Source organism: Chroicocephalus ridibundus, chromosome 4 (assembly GCF_963924245.1).
Source record: "Chroicocephalus ridibundus chromosome 4, bChrRid1.1, whole genome shotgun sequence".
NCBI classification, from domain to species: Eukaryota; Metazoa; Chordata; class Aves; order Charadriiformes; family Laridae; genus Chroicocephalus; species Chroicocephalus ridibundus.
The window spans coordinates 79,714,134-79,726,590 of record NC_086287.1 but is presented as its reverse complement, the minus strand read 5'-3'; the positions used below and the strand labels follow the sequence as shown (position 1 = coordinate 79,726,590).

The window sequence follows — 12,457 nt, the reverse complement described above, 5'->3', positions numbered from 1 at the left end:
TATGCTGGTGAATGGTCAGTGAACAGATGTCTTGAATAAAACTGGGAAGAATCAAACCATTTTGGAAGTCTTTGGTCTAAAAAAATGTTACCTTTGGTGAAGTATGATAAATCTGGGGTTTCATAATACAAAAATAATCTATCCTTCCATTCTGGAGTTTGTTACGTGAAATTTGTTGTTTCTTGAAGCTAATGAAGTTTCCCTAAAACTCACCAAGAGCTACTGTCATGTTCTCTTCTTCTTTGTGCTTTAATACTCCAAACCTAAAGCAAAGGAAAAATCTTGAAAAAATAATACTTGAATTTTTCAAGATTTTTTCCTTTGCTTTAGGTTACACAGACAGAGGCATTACTAAGGAGCAAAAGGAAGAGTTGTTTTGTTTTTGGTTTTTTTTTTAGTACTGTAGGGTTTTTTCTGCCTTGATAAAGTTTAGTTTTAGCTTGGTAAAGTTTAGGTTCTTTTTTAAAAAAACATGGTAAAGCAGGTCTGTGCTACAGGTGCAGCATTGATCCACCAGCTCAATATTACGCAAATAACAATTTAGTAGGTGTGAAAAGCAACTGCTGTTACAGCAGCGAGGTGTGGTGCTTATAATGTAACTGGTTAAATGTTCTTCAGTCAAAATGAAAATGGCCTGCAAGCTGTTGCTGGGAAAATAGGCGCCTGTGGTTAGTGTTGAATGCAGAGAGGCTTGTCTCTCTTGCAGATCAAAAAAATAGCTCAAAGTACTTAGGTACTTAGTCTGCATATCACTTTACTTCCGGAAACTTGCTGCTTATCAGCAGGCTGGTCTCTGTGCCTCTGAGAAGCTTCAGTTACAAACATAGAGAGAATCTTTTTTTTTTTTTTTCTCCCCCCCCTCCGTTTTGATGTAAAGTACTTCTCTCACTTGTTATCTTTGTTTATAATGTCTGCGTATGATAGGAAGTATACTGCCCTCAGGACCTGGTCATGAGAACCCTTTTGGGGGAGCAGCAGCTTGATCCCTCTGCAGCTAAAGTAAATCTAGCATATAACTTTATCAGGAGCTCTGGGGAAAGTTAGGTTTTTAGGCACAAGTTTATAAAATAAAACAATTTTTTGAAAAAACAGTGGAACTTTGTGAGTTTGGCATAGTCCTTAAATTAATTCTCTAAAAGCTAACTAGGTACATTGCAAGTCTGAATTGCTACAATTAAGCACCTTCATAAACATTGAAAACAACAATTCTACATCCTTTAGCTCCTCTTCTAAAATCTCTGAACAGTGTTGTTTCTGGGATGATTTTTAAAACTGTCATAATATATTTTTCTAAAAGGCATTACGAAATTTGTGGGACACCCTAAATTATTTCGGCGGCGTCCTCATTTTCCCAACTGAATACAAGTAACCTGCTGCCGAGTATTGCTCTACAGACAGCGCTGGTCTGTTTCAAAGCAATATGAGGCATCTCTCTGCTGATTACCAGGGACTCATCCTTAATACTGGATACATAGTAAGGTGAAAGTAAAGAAGCAGCTTATTTGGGCACTCCAGACTGAACATGTAACAGAGGTTAAACAAAGCCTTATTTTTTTCTGCTTTTGTGTATGCACAGACACAGCAGACTTGTATCTGCCTTTTCAGATGATGTCTTACTGTTTTTTCCTCTCATCTATCTCCAAGACTGCCAGAAGGCTTTGTCAGGATCTTTATCTTTTTCTTAAGAATCATCTCTGGTTTCCACCTAACTTCTATGAATACTGGTGCCCATTGGGCTGGGCTAGGTGGAGCTAACTCCTGGCCAAAAGGTAATGGGACTTGGTTGCAACTCTCCCAGGGCTTGTGTATGAACTGGGCATTTAACACACTGTAATAGAATGGAGTGCCTATTTTGAGTGGCGATTTAAGTAATTTGTATATCCTAGAAAAGATTTTCAGAAAATTACTATAGGTTTATTTGAATTATTTTTGCAATAAAATACTTCGCATCCACTCTGATTTTGTGACAGATTATTTGGCAGTTTAGCTTGGGTCTCTAGTGATGGAGCTTTGGGATGAACAACAAAGTAGGTGTTGATCTGTTCCCTTCCCAGCACACCTATTTAACTTGTATCAGGTTTCCCACTGACATCTTAATTTTGATTTCCTGTCCTGGGCCACTTGTACTCTGGGTCATTGTTTCAACACTGCTCTATAACCATTTATTCCCCTTCTTGGTTCCTGTCCCTGGTGAGTGTGTACTGGATTCCAACAATGAATAGTTAGCAACCATGCCTCCTACCGGTGCCTGGTACTTTGGTGAGGTATTGAACTACTTCGGCATCTTGTCACATCTAAACAGTTGTTCCCATAATGCATGTGAAGATGATAAGGCAGGAAGAGAGGACAACAAAGCTAGGAGCTGTTATGTATGATATGGATTCACCTACTGGAGAGCTGGTGCACTAAGTTCAGGGATGATAACCTGATGATGTCTTCTGATCATGTGCCTACCTGGAGATACAATTTTCTGTTCATGTTATCCTAGGAATGTTCCTTTCTGTCCCTCTCATTCTCCAAGAAAATCTAGTGGTCAGAATCTCTTCATTTCCACCCTAGCATTAGATAAGTCTTCTCTAGAGCTGCAAGGTGCAGGGAGGGAATGTTTTGGGTTTTTTAGCTGGTTTTCCTGCCATATTGTCAATCTGCAATCCAAGATCCTAAAAAATATTTTATGCTGTTTTGTATTATACATTATTTTATTCAGTTTTCTTGTGGTGGTTTTTTAATTGCTGATATTTGATCTTGTGTGTAATAAAACTTACTGAAAATATTAGGGTTTTCATCATCAAGAATGCTGTAAAAGTTAGTGAAACACTCTTCTCCCATCTTTAGCAGAGTATCTTTTGCTGTCACACAGACCTTGCTTGAAAACCATTGGGATCAGTTAGCATAAAGATGATACCTCTCATTAGTCTTCAGCCTTCTTTTCAGCCATTTCCATCTATCATTAAGTATTTCAATCAAGTTACATTCAGGCTGCAGCTTGCCACAGTATGTTTAAGTACGTATTCTTCTATTGATCTGTTGATTGTCTGGGTAAAATGTTTATAATATTTGGAGATGGAGATTGAGTAGTTTTTTCTTCCTTGAACTATGAGGGGAAGAAATAGAAGCATCATTAATGCTTACAGTGGTCCTTGGAGTAAAGATTCCTTGTTTTGTTGCAGGTTGGTGCCTGTGATACGTCGAAAGATTCAGAGTGAAGGATCATACCTGAGTGCATGGTGCTCACTCTACTGCAGGAATTTCAAAATGATCAAACAGATCATAGTGGAGTGGAGAAATATAACTTTTTCCAGTGAATCCTGTGGCCTGTAACGGTAAGCAAACAACAAGCATGTGTTTTTTTTATCAGTAGTCTCAGTAAGATATAGGACCATAAAACCCCAGAGTAATCTGTTATGCCCAGCTCAGCATTACAGTCCAGGTAAAAAGTGCTTTCTCAATGGCTGCACACAGCCCTGGGGAGTGCTCAGATACTGGTCAGCGATAACCTTCACTAGGGTCACGGCTGCATACTTCACTATTTTGGAAAGTTCTTCTGTGGACTTCATGTTGCTCTGAGGCAGTAATTGCACAGCTTTTTAGAAAAGTGACTTTTGCCATATTGTGATGTTTTGCTGTGACTATCGTATTATTTCAGATTTTTGGTATTAACTAGTTCTGTTTTAATACTAGTTAAATGGACAATACAAAGGATAAATCTGCTTAAGGAGAATTTAATTTTAAAAGTCTGCTTCATTTTGGCTGTTGCCAGCTGAGATACCCATGTTTACCATGGCGAGTCAGTGCTTTACATGGTGCAGGTTTCCAGTAGCCTGTTGGAGTTGGGAACAGTAGGGCTGGCTGTCAAGCAAAACTTTTTGAAAATGGTAAGATGAAACAAGAAGAATGATAGCAATTAGGTCTGTGTTCAGACACTCCATTACCTTAGTAGACAATCAAAATTTAGCATGGAAAAAAATAATCCCGTGAGGCGTGTTGGTTGTCAGTGGAAAGCTCTCGCTGCTGCTGCACAGCTGGCTTTTTCTGTGATCCAGGAGGTTTTACCCAGGCACTCATGAATGTGTAGCTCATGTGGCATGTTGTCTGGGTCAGTGAAAAATACGTGTATAACTCCTAACAATTTTGAAGTGTGTGTTGCTATCAAGGAGGACTTAAAAGACAAGATTTCAGAGGTTTGCATCCCATTATCATTGTTTTATTTCAGATTGAATCTGCAAAGGACCCTTCCTAAACCCAGTGTTACATTTTGGGAAACTTTTAAAAAGAGTTGTGTGTGTTTGACTGCTGTTGTGTCCTGAGGTAGGGTATGACTGTAGAAACACTGCTTCCATTAGAAGTGTAGCTATGTCTTGGTGGTGGTGTTTTTAATATTTAACCTCCAAGGGAGGGAACTTCCTTATTTGCAAGTGTTAGTTTTAGTTTCTTTGGCTGTGAAGTACGGATGTGGTGGCGTAACAAATGTTGCACGGTTGACACGTGAAGAAGTTTGGGGAACATTAAAATTCCCCTGTAATAAAAATCATATAGAAATAAGATTTTTAAAACATGTACTTGACAGGACTTACTCTTGAAGTAGTAATCATTAAGTAAAGGGGGGGATTGGATTTAATCTGTTTCCTCTCATTCCCCCTTGCTTCATTAACAGTATGAAGGCTTTTCTTTCTGAAACTTAAAAAGTGTTTTATATCTTAACAAAAATATTTGTACTGTAATATCACCCTGCAGTACACCGCTCTGGGTACTGATACAGAATTGTGTTTTTTTTCTGTTGTCTGCCTCTTGGAATTGGGCTGAGGTTTATTTCCAAAGTGATATTGTCAGTGGGTCTGATCACTTCGGCAGAAATGCTAATCTGAAGAATGATACAGATGATACTGTTGAGTAAGCAAAAATTCAGATAGAAACAACCATTTTGGCCTTTGGCAGCAGACACAAGTGATGTTGTTCTTACATTATGGTTTACTCTTGCATTTTGGTTGTGGTGTTTGGCAAAATCACTTTATAAAAATACTTGGTTCTGTAATAGAAATCTGTACTGATAACAGAGTACAGTAGGAATGTAGTGCTGATTTGTGCTTTGAGCAGCCTTAAAGGTCCGTTACCAACTATTTAGTGACACATTTTCCGTGTACATGTCAGTGTTATTTCATATGAAATATTAGAGCCTGGGGAAAAAAAAAAAAGCTGAAGAAACTGAAGTTGTTGTTCATGTCAGTGCGTTAGTTGAATTTCAGATGCCTGTATGTATATCTACTCACTCCAGTAGCGTAGAAGTGTTGTAGGTAGGAAAGAGAGGGTTTTGTCTTTGAGCCTCCTTCTCTGTTTTACTGGTTTTAGTTGGATTGAGCCTAAATAGCAAGTGATTTCTTATCTTGCTCTGGTCAGGTTTTATCTTCTTCCCGCCCATAGCGTGACCCTTATCCCTTGCCATATTGTGATTGCACCCGTTCTGTGCAAATACACTATTTACCCTAGAGGTGGGAAAGATGCATTTCTATGTTGAACTGTAACACTCCCCCTAAATAACTAAGTGAGACAGGGAAGAAATAAGAGTAATGTGTGATGCCTGTTACACTCCTGTTCACAGTGGTGATTTTTTTGTTTGTTTGATTCTTTTTTTTCTTTTTGAACCTCTGTTGGTATATCTAGCCATAGTTAGAAGAGCCAAGGTATGTCCTTTTATTCTGTCTCTGTCACATCAGCTAATACTGCCATACAAATGACAGAGATTTAATTCTAGATGTAATTAAGTAATTATATTGAAGTTTTGCAATCTGAGAACTTTTTTTTGCCAGATGCTTATAATTCTGTGTCCTAAATTATGTCCGAAAAAACCTCATGACAGTTTAAACATAACTTTCTTGAAGTGATTTTTTTTTTTCTTATCACTGATGTCAATATAGGCTGAGTATTACCTAGTGTAATACTTTTTTTTTTTCCTTAAAAAAAAAATCTTCTGAAAACACCAGGGGTATTCTAGTAGAAATTATTGCGGCTTACAAAAACATACACTCCATCCCTATTCCTATTTCAGTTGAAAACTACTTTTTTCCCCATAGTGTTCAAGTTAAATGTTCTACGTTTCAGGTGTTTTTTTCCTACAGTTTATAGAGCTTAATATTGCAGGTTCTATTACTATAAATAACTGCACAATTATATTTTGATATAATTAAACTGAAATTACATAATGCGAAGCTATCCTGACTTCTGAGGATGCTATGTTCAAAGACGTGAATTTTAAATAGGTCACTGAAACTTAGTGTTAGTGGAATATCGACTTTTGTAGCGGTAAGTTCAATTTTAAATCAGCTAAAGTCAGAAAATCTATCTGTAAGATGTGACAGGGAGTCTAAGAATCATGAAATAATCATGCAACTTGGACTTTGAAAGATGCAAAGTACAGCTTCATTCCCTTCTGGTGTGATACATCTTTTTACACCCTGGAGTGTGCTGCTTATGAAAACTAATATTATAAAAGGACTTTTTTCCTTTTACTTTTTTTTCCTGCTGAGCCAGGCTCAGCAGTTAATTATAAGGCTTACTAGATTTGATGGTTGAACCATCATGTGTTTGCACAATAAACTACTTTAGAACAGTAGTAAACCCTCCCATGTAATTCAGTTGCACCAATCTGGTTATATGGATTCTTCTTGGTTTTTACTATCTTAATTTGTGAGCTAGTCTTAAATTATAAATCTTCAGTTTCCTGAGCCATCTCCTGTCACCATTTCTCTGTTGTACCTGGATCAGTAGCATAAAGATTTCTTTCGATGACTGTAATCTCTTTCCTCAAAGCACATCCTGTAATAATAGTGATATTTAAAAATGAGCAACAAACCCCCAGACCCTGGAAGTGATATTCTTTTTCTTAGGCTGTAGACTCGTGAGAAGTGATGAATCAATTTAACAACTCACTGCTGCCCTTGCTCTCCTACTTTTGGTTTGCCTTTCCTTTCCAAACACTGGGCCAGTGCCAGAGCTGGCTGTCACACTGCACCACCCTGACAGAGAAGCAACCTGCCAAAAATAGCTTTCTGTTGTTGTATTTGGTGAATAGGCTCATCAGAGAGCCTGGTGGGTGCAGGATCTGGTTGCCGGGGCAGGCAGGTGGTGCAGCTGGCACAAGACAGGGTGTCAGAGTGGATGAAACCACCTCCTTTGGGTGGCCTGAGCCAGCTGTTGGACTCAGGTGTTTGTGAAACCACAGCCTCTGTTATTCCACATCTTCCATTTCTACTAGTGACTGAAAAACTGTTTACAAATTTAAAAACTTGTTATTCCTATTTTAAAGTCTGGGCAAAATATGTCACAAGAAGAAGCAATCTAATTAAATAAGAATCTAGTGATATAAGAGTGTGAATTTTTAAAGTTTAATTTCTTTGCAATATATTTAGCGCTATCATTGCCGTGGCTCTCAGTGTTCAAGGGCACAGTCTAGGTGATGTAGTGTCATATTTTAGCCTGATTATTCTGACACATGGTGGGATTTCTTCTGCCTCCTAATTTTTTTCAAATGACAGACTACTTTTTTGTATTGGTTTGGCTTTTTAATGTAAATATAGTTTTGAGTGATGATGTATTGAATCACGGAATCTTCAGAGTTGGAAGGGACCTCTAGAGATCATCTAGTCCAACTCCCCTGCTAGAGCAGGATTGCCTAAACCACATCCCTCAGGGCTGCATCCAGGCGGGTCTTGAAAATCTCCAGAGAAGGGGACTCCACAACCTCCCTGGGGAGCCTGTTCCAGTGCTGTCACCCTCACTGTAAAGAAGTTTTTCTGTGTATTTGAACGGAATTTCCTATGTTCTAGCTTGTGCCCATTGCCCCTTGTCCTGTCGCTGGGAACCATTGAAAAGAGCCTGGCTCCGTCCTCCTTAAACCCACCCTTTAGATACTTGTAAACATTAATCAGGTCCCCCCTCAACCTTCTCTTCTCCAGGCTAAAGAGTCCCAGCTCTTTCAGCCTTTCCTCATAAGGGAGGTGCTCCAGTCCCATAATCATCTTGGTTGCCCTACGCTGGACTTGCTCCAGTAGTTCCCTGTCCCTCTTGAACTGGGGAGCCCAAAACTGGACACAGTACTCCAGTTGTGGCCTCACCAGTGCAGAGTAGAGGGGGAGAATGACCTCCCTCGACCTACTGGCCACAGTCTTCCTTATGCAGCCCAGGATGCCATTGGCCTTCTTGGCGACAAGGGCACACTGCTGGCTCATGGATAATTTGCTGTCTACCAGGACCCCCAGGTCCTTCTCCTCAGAGCTGCTCACTTTTTGTGAGAAAATAGAAGGTAAATATAAGTAAGATTTTTCTGTATTGCAGAAGGACCTCTTCAGAAATTGAATGTAATTAAGGAAGGTGAAATTTCACATGAAAACCTTCAAAATATATAAAAAAAAAGTTTATCTTTGTAAAGAAATTTACTTATGCAAGTAGTATTTACCACTACTAACAGATAGATAATTAAAAACGCATCTCTTCTCCATTTAATGTTTTTGTATGAGTAGAAAAAGCTAAGGTGACTGCAGGCTAGCATTTGAAAGCACAACGTAAAAGGAAGAAGTGTTGTCTTTAACTTGAATGGTATTTCCTGTGGTATACACTTGGATTGCTAAAGTTCATTTGTTCACTTCCTAGGCTGAATTAGTTGTGGAGTCCACTAGACTGTAGATTATTTTTGCCTGAGATTCATAATTCATCTACTAATCTCCTTCAATTATTCTGCTGCATGTTTATAGATTCCTGATTCCCTTTTAATATCTACTAATGGGTAATTACGGTCAGCAATCATTCTTGTCATGGAAATTGCTAAAGTAATTTCAGAAACACTGTTGTTGTTTGTGTGAAACAAACGATGGAATGGAAATCAAATCTGTAACCTCTGTCTTTGGTGCTGTAGTAGTTAAAGATGGAAAAACTGGTTCTGCTTGCTTTTGTGCAGCAGTTATTGAGAGGAATCAGGCAATGAATATCACTTCACTTGGTTCTTGCTATTAGGGTTTGTTTAAATATTTCATGGGTGAGACTGCCTTTTAGTAAATGGACAGCTTCAGATGAGCAAAACTTGAGTCCTTGGTAAATGAACAGCTAAGTGAATAAATACTTTTAAAAATTGTTAGGAGGTTACTAACAATTTGTTACTGACAATACTAACACAGAAGGTTACTGTGGATGTGTTTGTGAATACATCAGTAGTTTTGAAATGAAGAACAGAACTGCAACATACTTGGGTCCCATTTGGAAAGGCATTAACTTGTTCAGTAGCTGCTGTGAATAATTCTCCTAAGGGAGCGGAGAATAGACGTGATCACTGTCCGACTGTGCATCCAGTTGTGTGGGTGAGAGAGTGGGCAGGAGAGGGTGCAGGTTTACCAGATCCACTCCCCAGCCTCTAACCAAGCTAACACCCGAAAACTGTTCATGCTCTGCAAATACAGAGGGTAAAAGAGGGCCATCCCACAAGGTGTTTTGTTGTTATCAATCTGTTTTTTTTTTTCAGGTAGCACATCATTCTTTTTGTTACTTCACCTTGCATTGTTGGGGGAGAATGCGCTTTGTGCCACAGTTCAAGAGAGAAGTCACTGTGATGAGTGGCTTTCTGCTCTCCTGTCTCAGTGCCTTCAGTGTTCTCCTGTTTCTCCCTCTTCCATCTGCCCTCGCATTGCTCCTTGCAGACGATTGCTGAGGAGGAAGGTGCTGAAGTTACCCCAAGTAATCTCTCGGGCTGACGTGTGACCTGCAGTGCTTTAAAAAAAGGAAAAAAAAAAAAAAGGGGGGGGGGTTGTCCAATGCACCTCCATGTTGAGAGGGAAAACTGATGGGCTACTAACTTACGCTCTAGATGGAAACTGGGTGACCAAGAGGTAATTGGGACAGATGTGCATAGAAAAGTGTCTCCTACCTTGGCTCCAAGCAGGCAGTGGGGACTAGGGGCTTTCTGGAGGCGAGACAGTTGTCCAGATAGCAGGAAAGGTTGCTAGAACGGAAACAAAGAGCTGCTGGATAGTTGATTACTAACTTCTGCTGGCCGAAAGAGCTAGGGCCCAAGGGCACGACCCTTTAATTATTAGCAGGACAAAGACTCAAGCTAAAGTTTTAATCTCAATATATTTTGAGAGGCATCTTGAGAAGCCTGGAGCTTCACAGCATTTGCCTGTTCAGTATTGTTTCAGAGAAATAAAACCTTTGCAGCCAGAAGCTTCAAGGGGCTTATGAAATGCAAGAATTTGATGTGATTCTATTTCAAGAGATAGAAAAATGCTTGCTTCATCTGTGCTGGTTGGAGTATGCACAGGTAGGGCTGAATGAATTGCAGGGAGGCAAAATTCACCTCCATCTCACAAACATGTACATTATTTCACAGATGATCACCTGCCCAGAGAACGAAATTTGACACGCTAACAAAATTATTGGGATGACAGTTGGCTATTAGAATGGAAAATACAGTGCTGATGCGCCTTGGAAAGTAGTAACAGCCTATTTAGAAAATAAGATGGAAGAATGGTCCGTTTAGTAACTAGCTATATTATGAAAATATGCCTGCAATGCAAATGCGTGGGGGGAAGGCTGTTACCTAGTGATACATTGTGTATTTTTTATGACAAGGCTGGAAATGGCAAATGAGGTGAGTCCTTGCTGCTTTGGAGGCACAAGGAATTGTGTTCTCACCACATCAGCAGATTTGCCTCGTCTGCCCTGAACTTTGTTTGCCTCAGTAAAGTGTTGGTCTGTGCGATGCACCTTCCCAGGTTAGTTTTCCTTGTGAAAACACTTGCTTTTTTGTAGCTACTTCTCTTGAGCAAACTGCAAAAGAAAGAAGCTTTTCTGGCTTTTGTAATAGGACTTGTTAGTGTAGCCCATGGTATCATGTTTCAGTTAGTTTTCTTTAAAACACTTGATCTCTATAGGATCCGTAGTATGCTCATGTCTATTCTGCAACTGTTGAATCCAGGCCAATTCTTAAGGAAAAGTTGCTTATTGACACAAAACACTGTGGACAGTTTTAACTAGCCCAGGAGAACAAAAGAGCTTCAGTGCAAGCCTAATAGCCTAATGACGTGTTTGCTTCATATTTTTTTTTGTAACAAAATCCTAATGGCTTTGTCAGTAGGAACCAGAGAGTTTAACAATGCTTGAAAATTCCTATCTATGGGAAGGCAAGCACAGAGCAGTCAGAAAAACCCAGATTTGTGGAAGATAGAAATGTCTTTTTTGCTTGCAAGGGAAATGTGTCTGTGCGTGTGCGCCAGGTCTTGCCCAGTGCTTACCTAGATAAGTTTTTGTTGCTGAATCTGAACACAACCTTGTTCCCAGTGCCTTGAAACAGAGTTGATTTGGAAGGCTGTAGCTGTTCTGATTCATGTTCTGGAAGGAATCCTGTTGTCCAATTTTTTTATGCCTATCATATGTCCAGTGTTTGTTCTTACATATTGATTGGGCAAATTTCTTTATCTGACCAAATGTTTTTCACATTAATTGGCCTGCAGATGGCTGTGGAACTCACCCAGATCTGACTAAAGTGTATTCGTTTTTTTGGTAGACGTTCCTGTAGGTTCTCAGCACAGTTTCCAACCCATACTGCTGGGGTTGTTTCTTATATATATAGTAATGTGGTTGACACATTGTTCCTTCTCCTTTCCAATTCTTCAGAACACAGTGAAGGCTTCTAAAGAAATTAGGCTTTTTTTACAATAAACCGATGATCAGAGCTCCATGGTTTTATGGCAGCAGCCCAGATCTAGTTCCCCAGTTGGCTTGGGGTGTTTGGCACTGGTGCTTCTGGGAGTGCTGTTTGGTTTTTGTGGCCTGTTGCCGTTTCAGGGTTACACCTCTCTTGTGGTGTCAGAACGGCAAATTGCCAAGAAACAATGACCCAGAAAAGCAAAAGTGATGCTGTGGTGCACAGTGCTCACGTGATCCTTAAATATATAAACAGGAGTGTGTTAAATTGACGATTTTACTAATGTGTGATGCCATCCATGAAACAGAATCTTTTTCTCTCTCAAGTCTGTTTTCTACATTTTCAGAAGGTTGCCAGAAAAAATTCAGAGAAGGGGTAAGGGCACAAAAACTGATGATTTTCAGCTAAGTCTATTACAGTTTCTTAAGCAAAAGATTTTCTTGTATGTTAATGGAAAGAGGTAATGCCAGTAATGTTTTTATAAAAGAAAAAAAAGAGGGGGGCAAAAAGCTTTTTAAGTATTTGTAGTGGTTTTGGAGCTGAAATAGAATTCCTGTACTAATGTGTGTGTGTGTGTATTTCTGTTTTCAATTATATGATGATGATTAGCAGGCTATTACGTTTGTCACATGTAAAAATGCGTTTATTCAACTAATGTGTAATTGCATGATTCTCAAATAGCTAATTTTGTGTGTTGCAAGTAATTTGCAATTTTAAAAAATATTTAACTGGTACTGAAGGAGCACAAGTTGCTCTGTGGTACTTTCTAAA

The 12,457-nt window shown here is 39.3% G+C and overlaps 1 protein-coding gene across 3 annotated transcripts in view; it reads left to right on the top strand.

Annotated features, from left to right (window-relative positions):
• Positions 1-12,457, top strand: part of ADCY7 (adenylate cyclase 7) — a 67,992-nt gene that overhangs the window by 18,239 nt on the left and 37,296 nt on the right. For all 3 annotated transcript variants that reach the window (XM_063334386.1, XM_063334384.1, XM_063334385.1), the window contains one exon: positions 3,171-3,323. The gene's annotated coding sequence lies outside the window, so the exon portion shown is untranslated. The remainder of the gene's footprint in view (positions 1-3,170; positions 3,324-12,457) is intronic.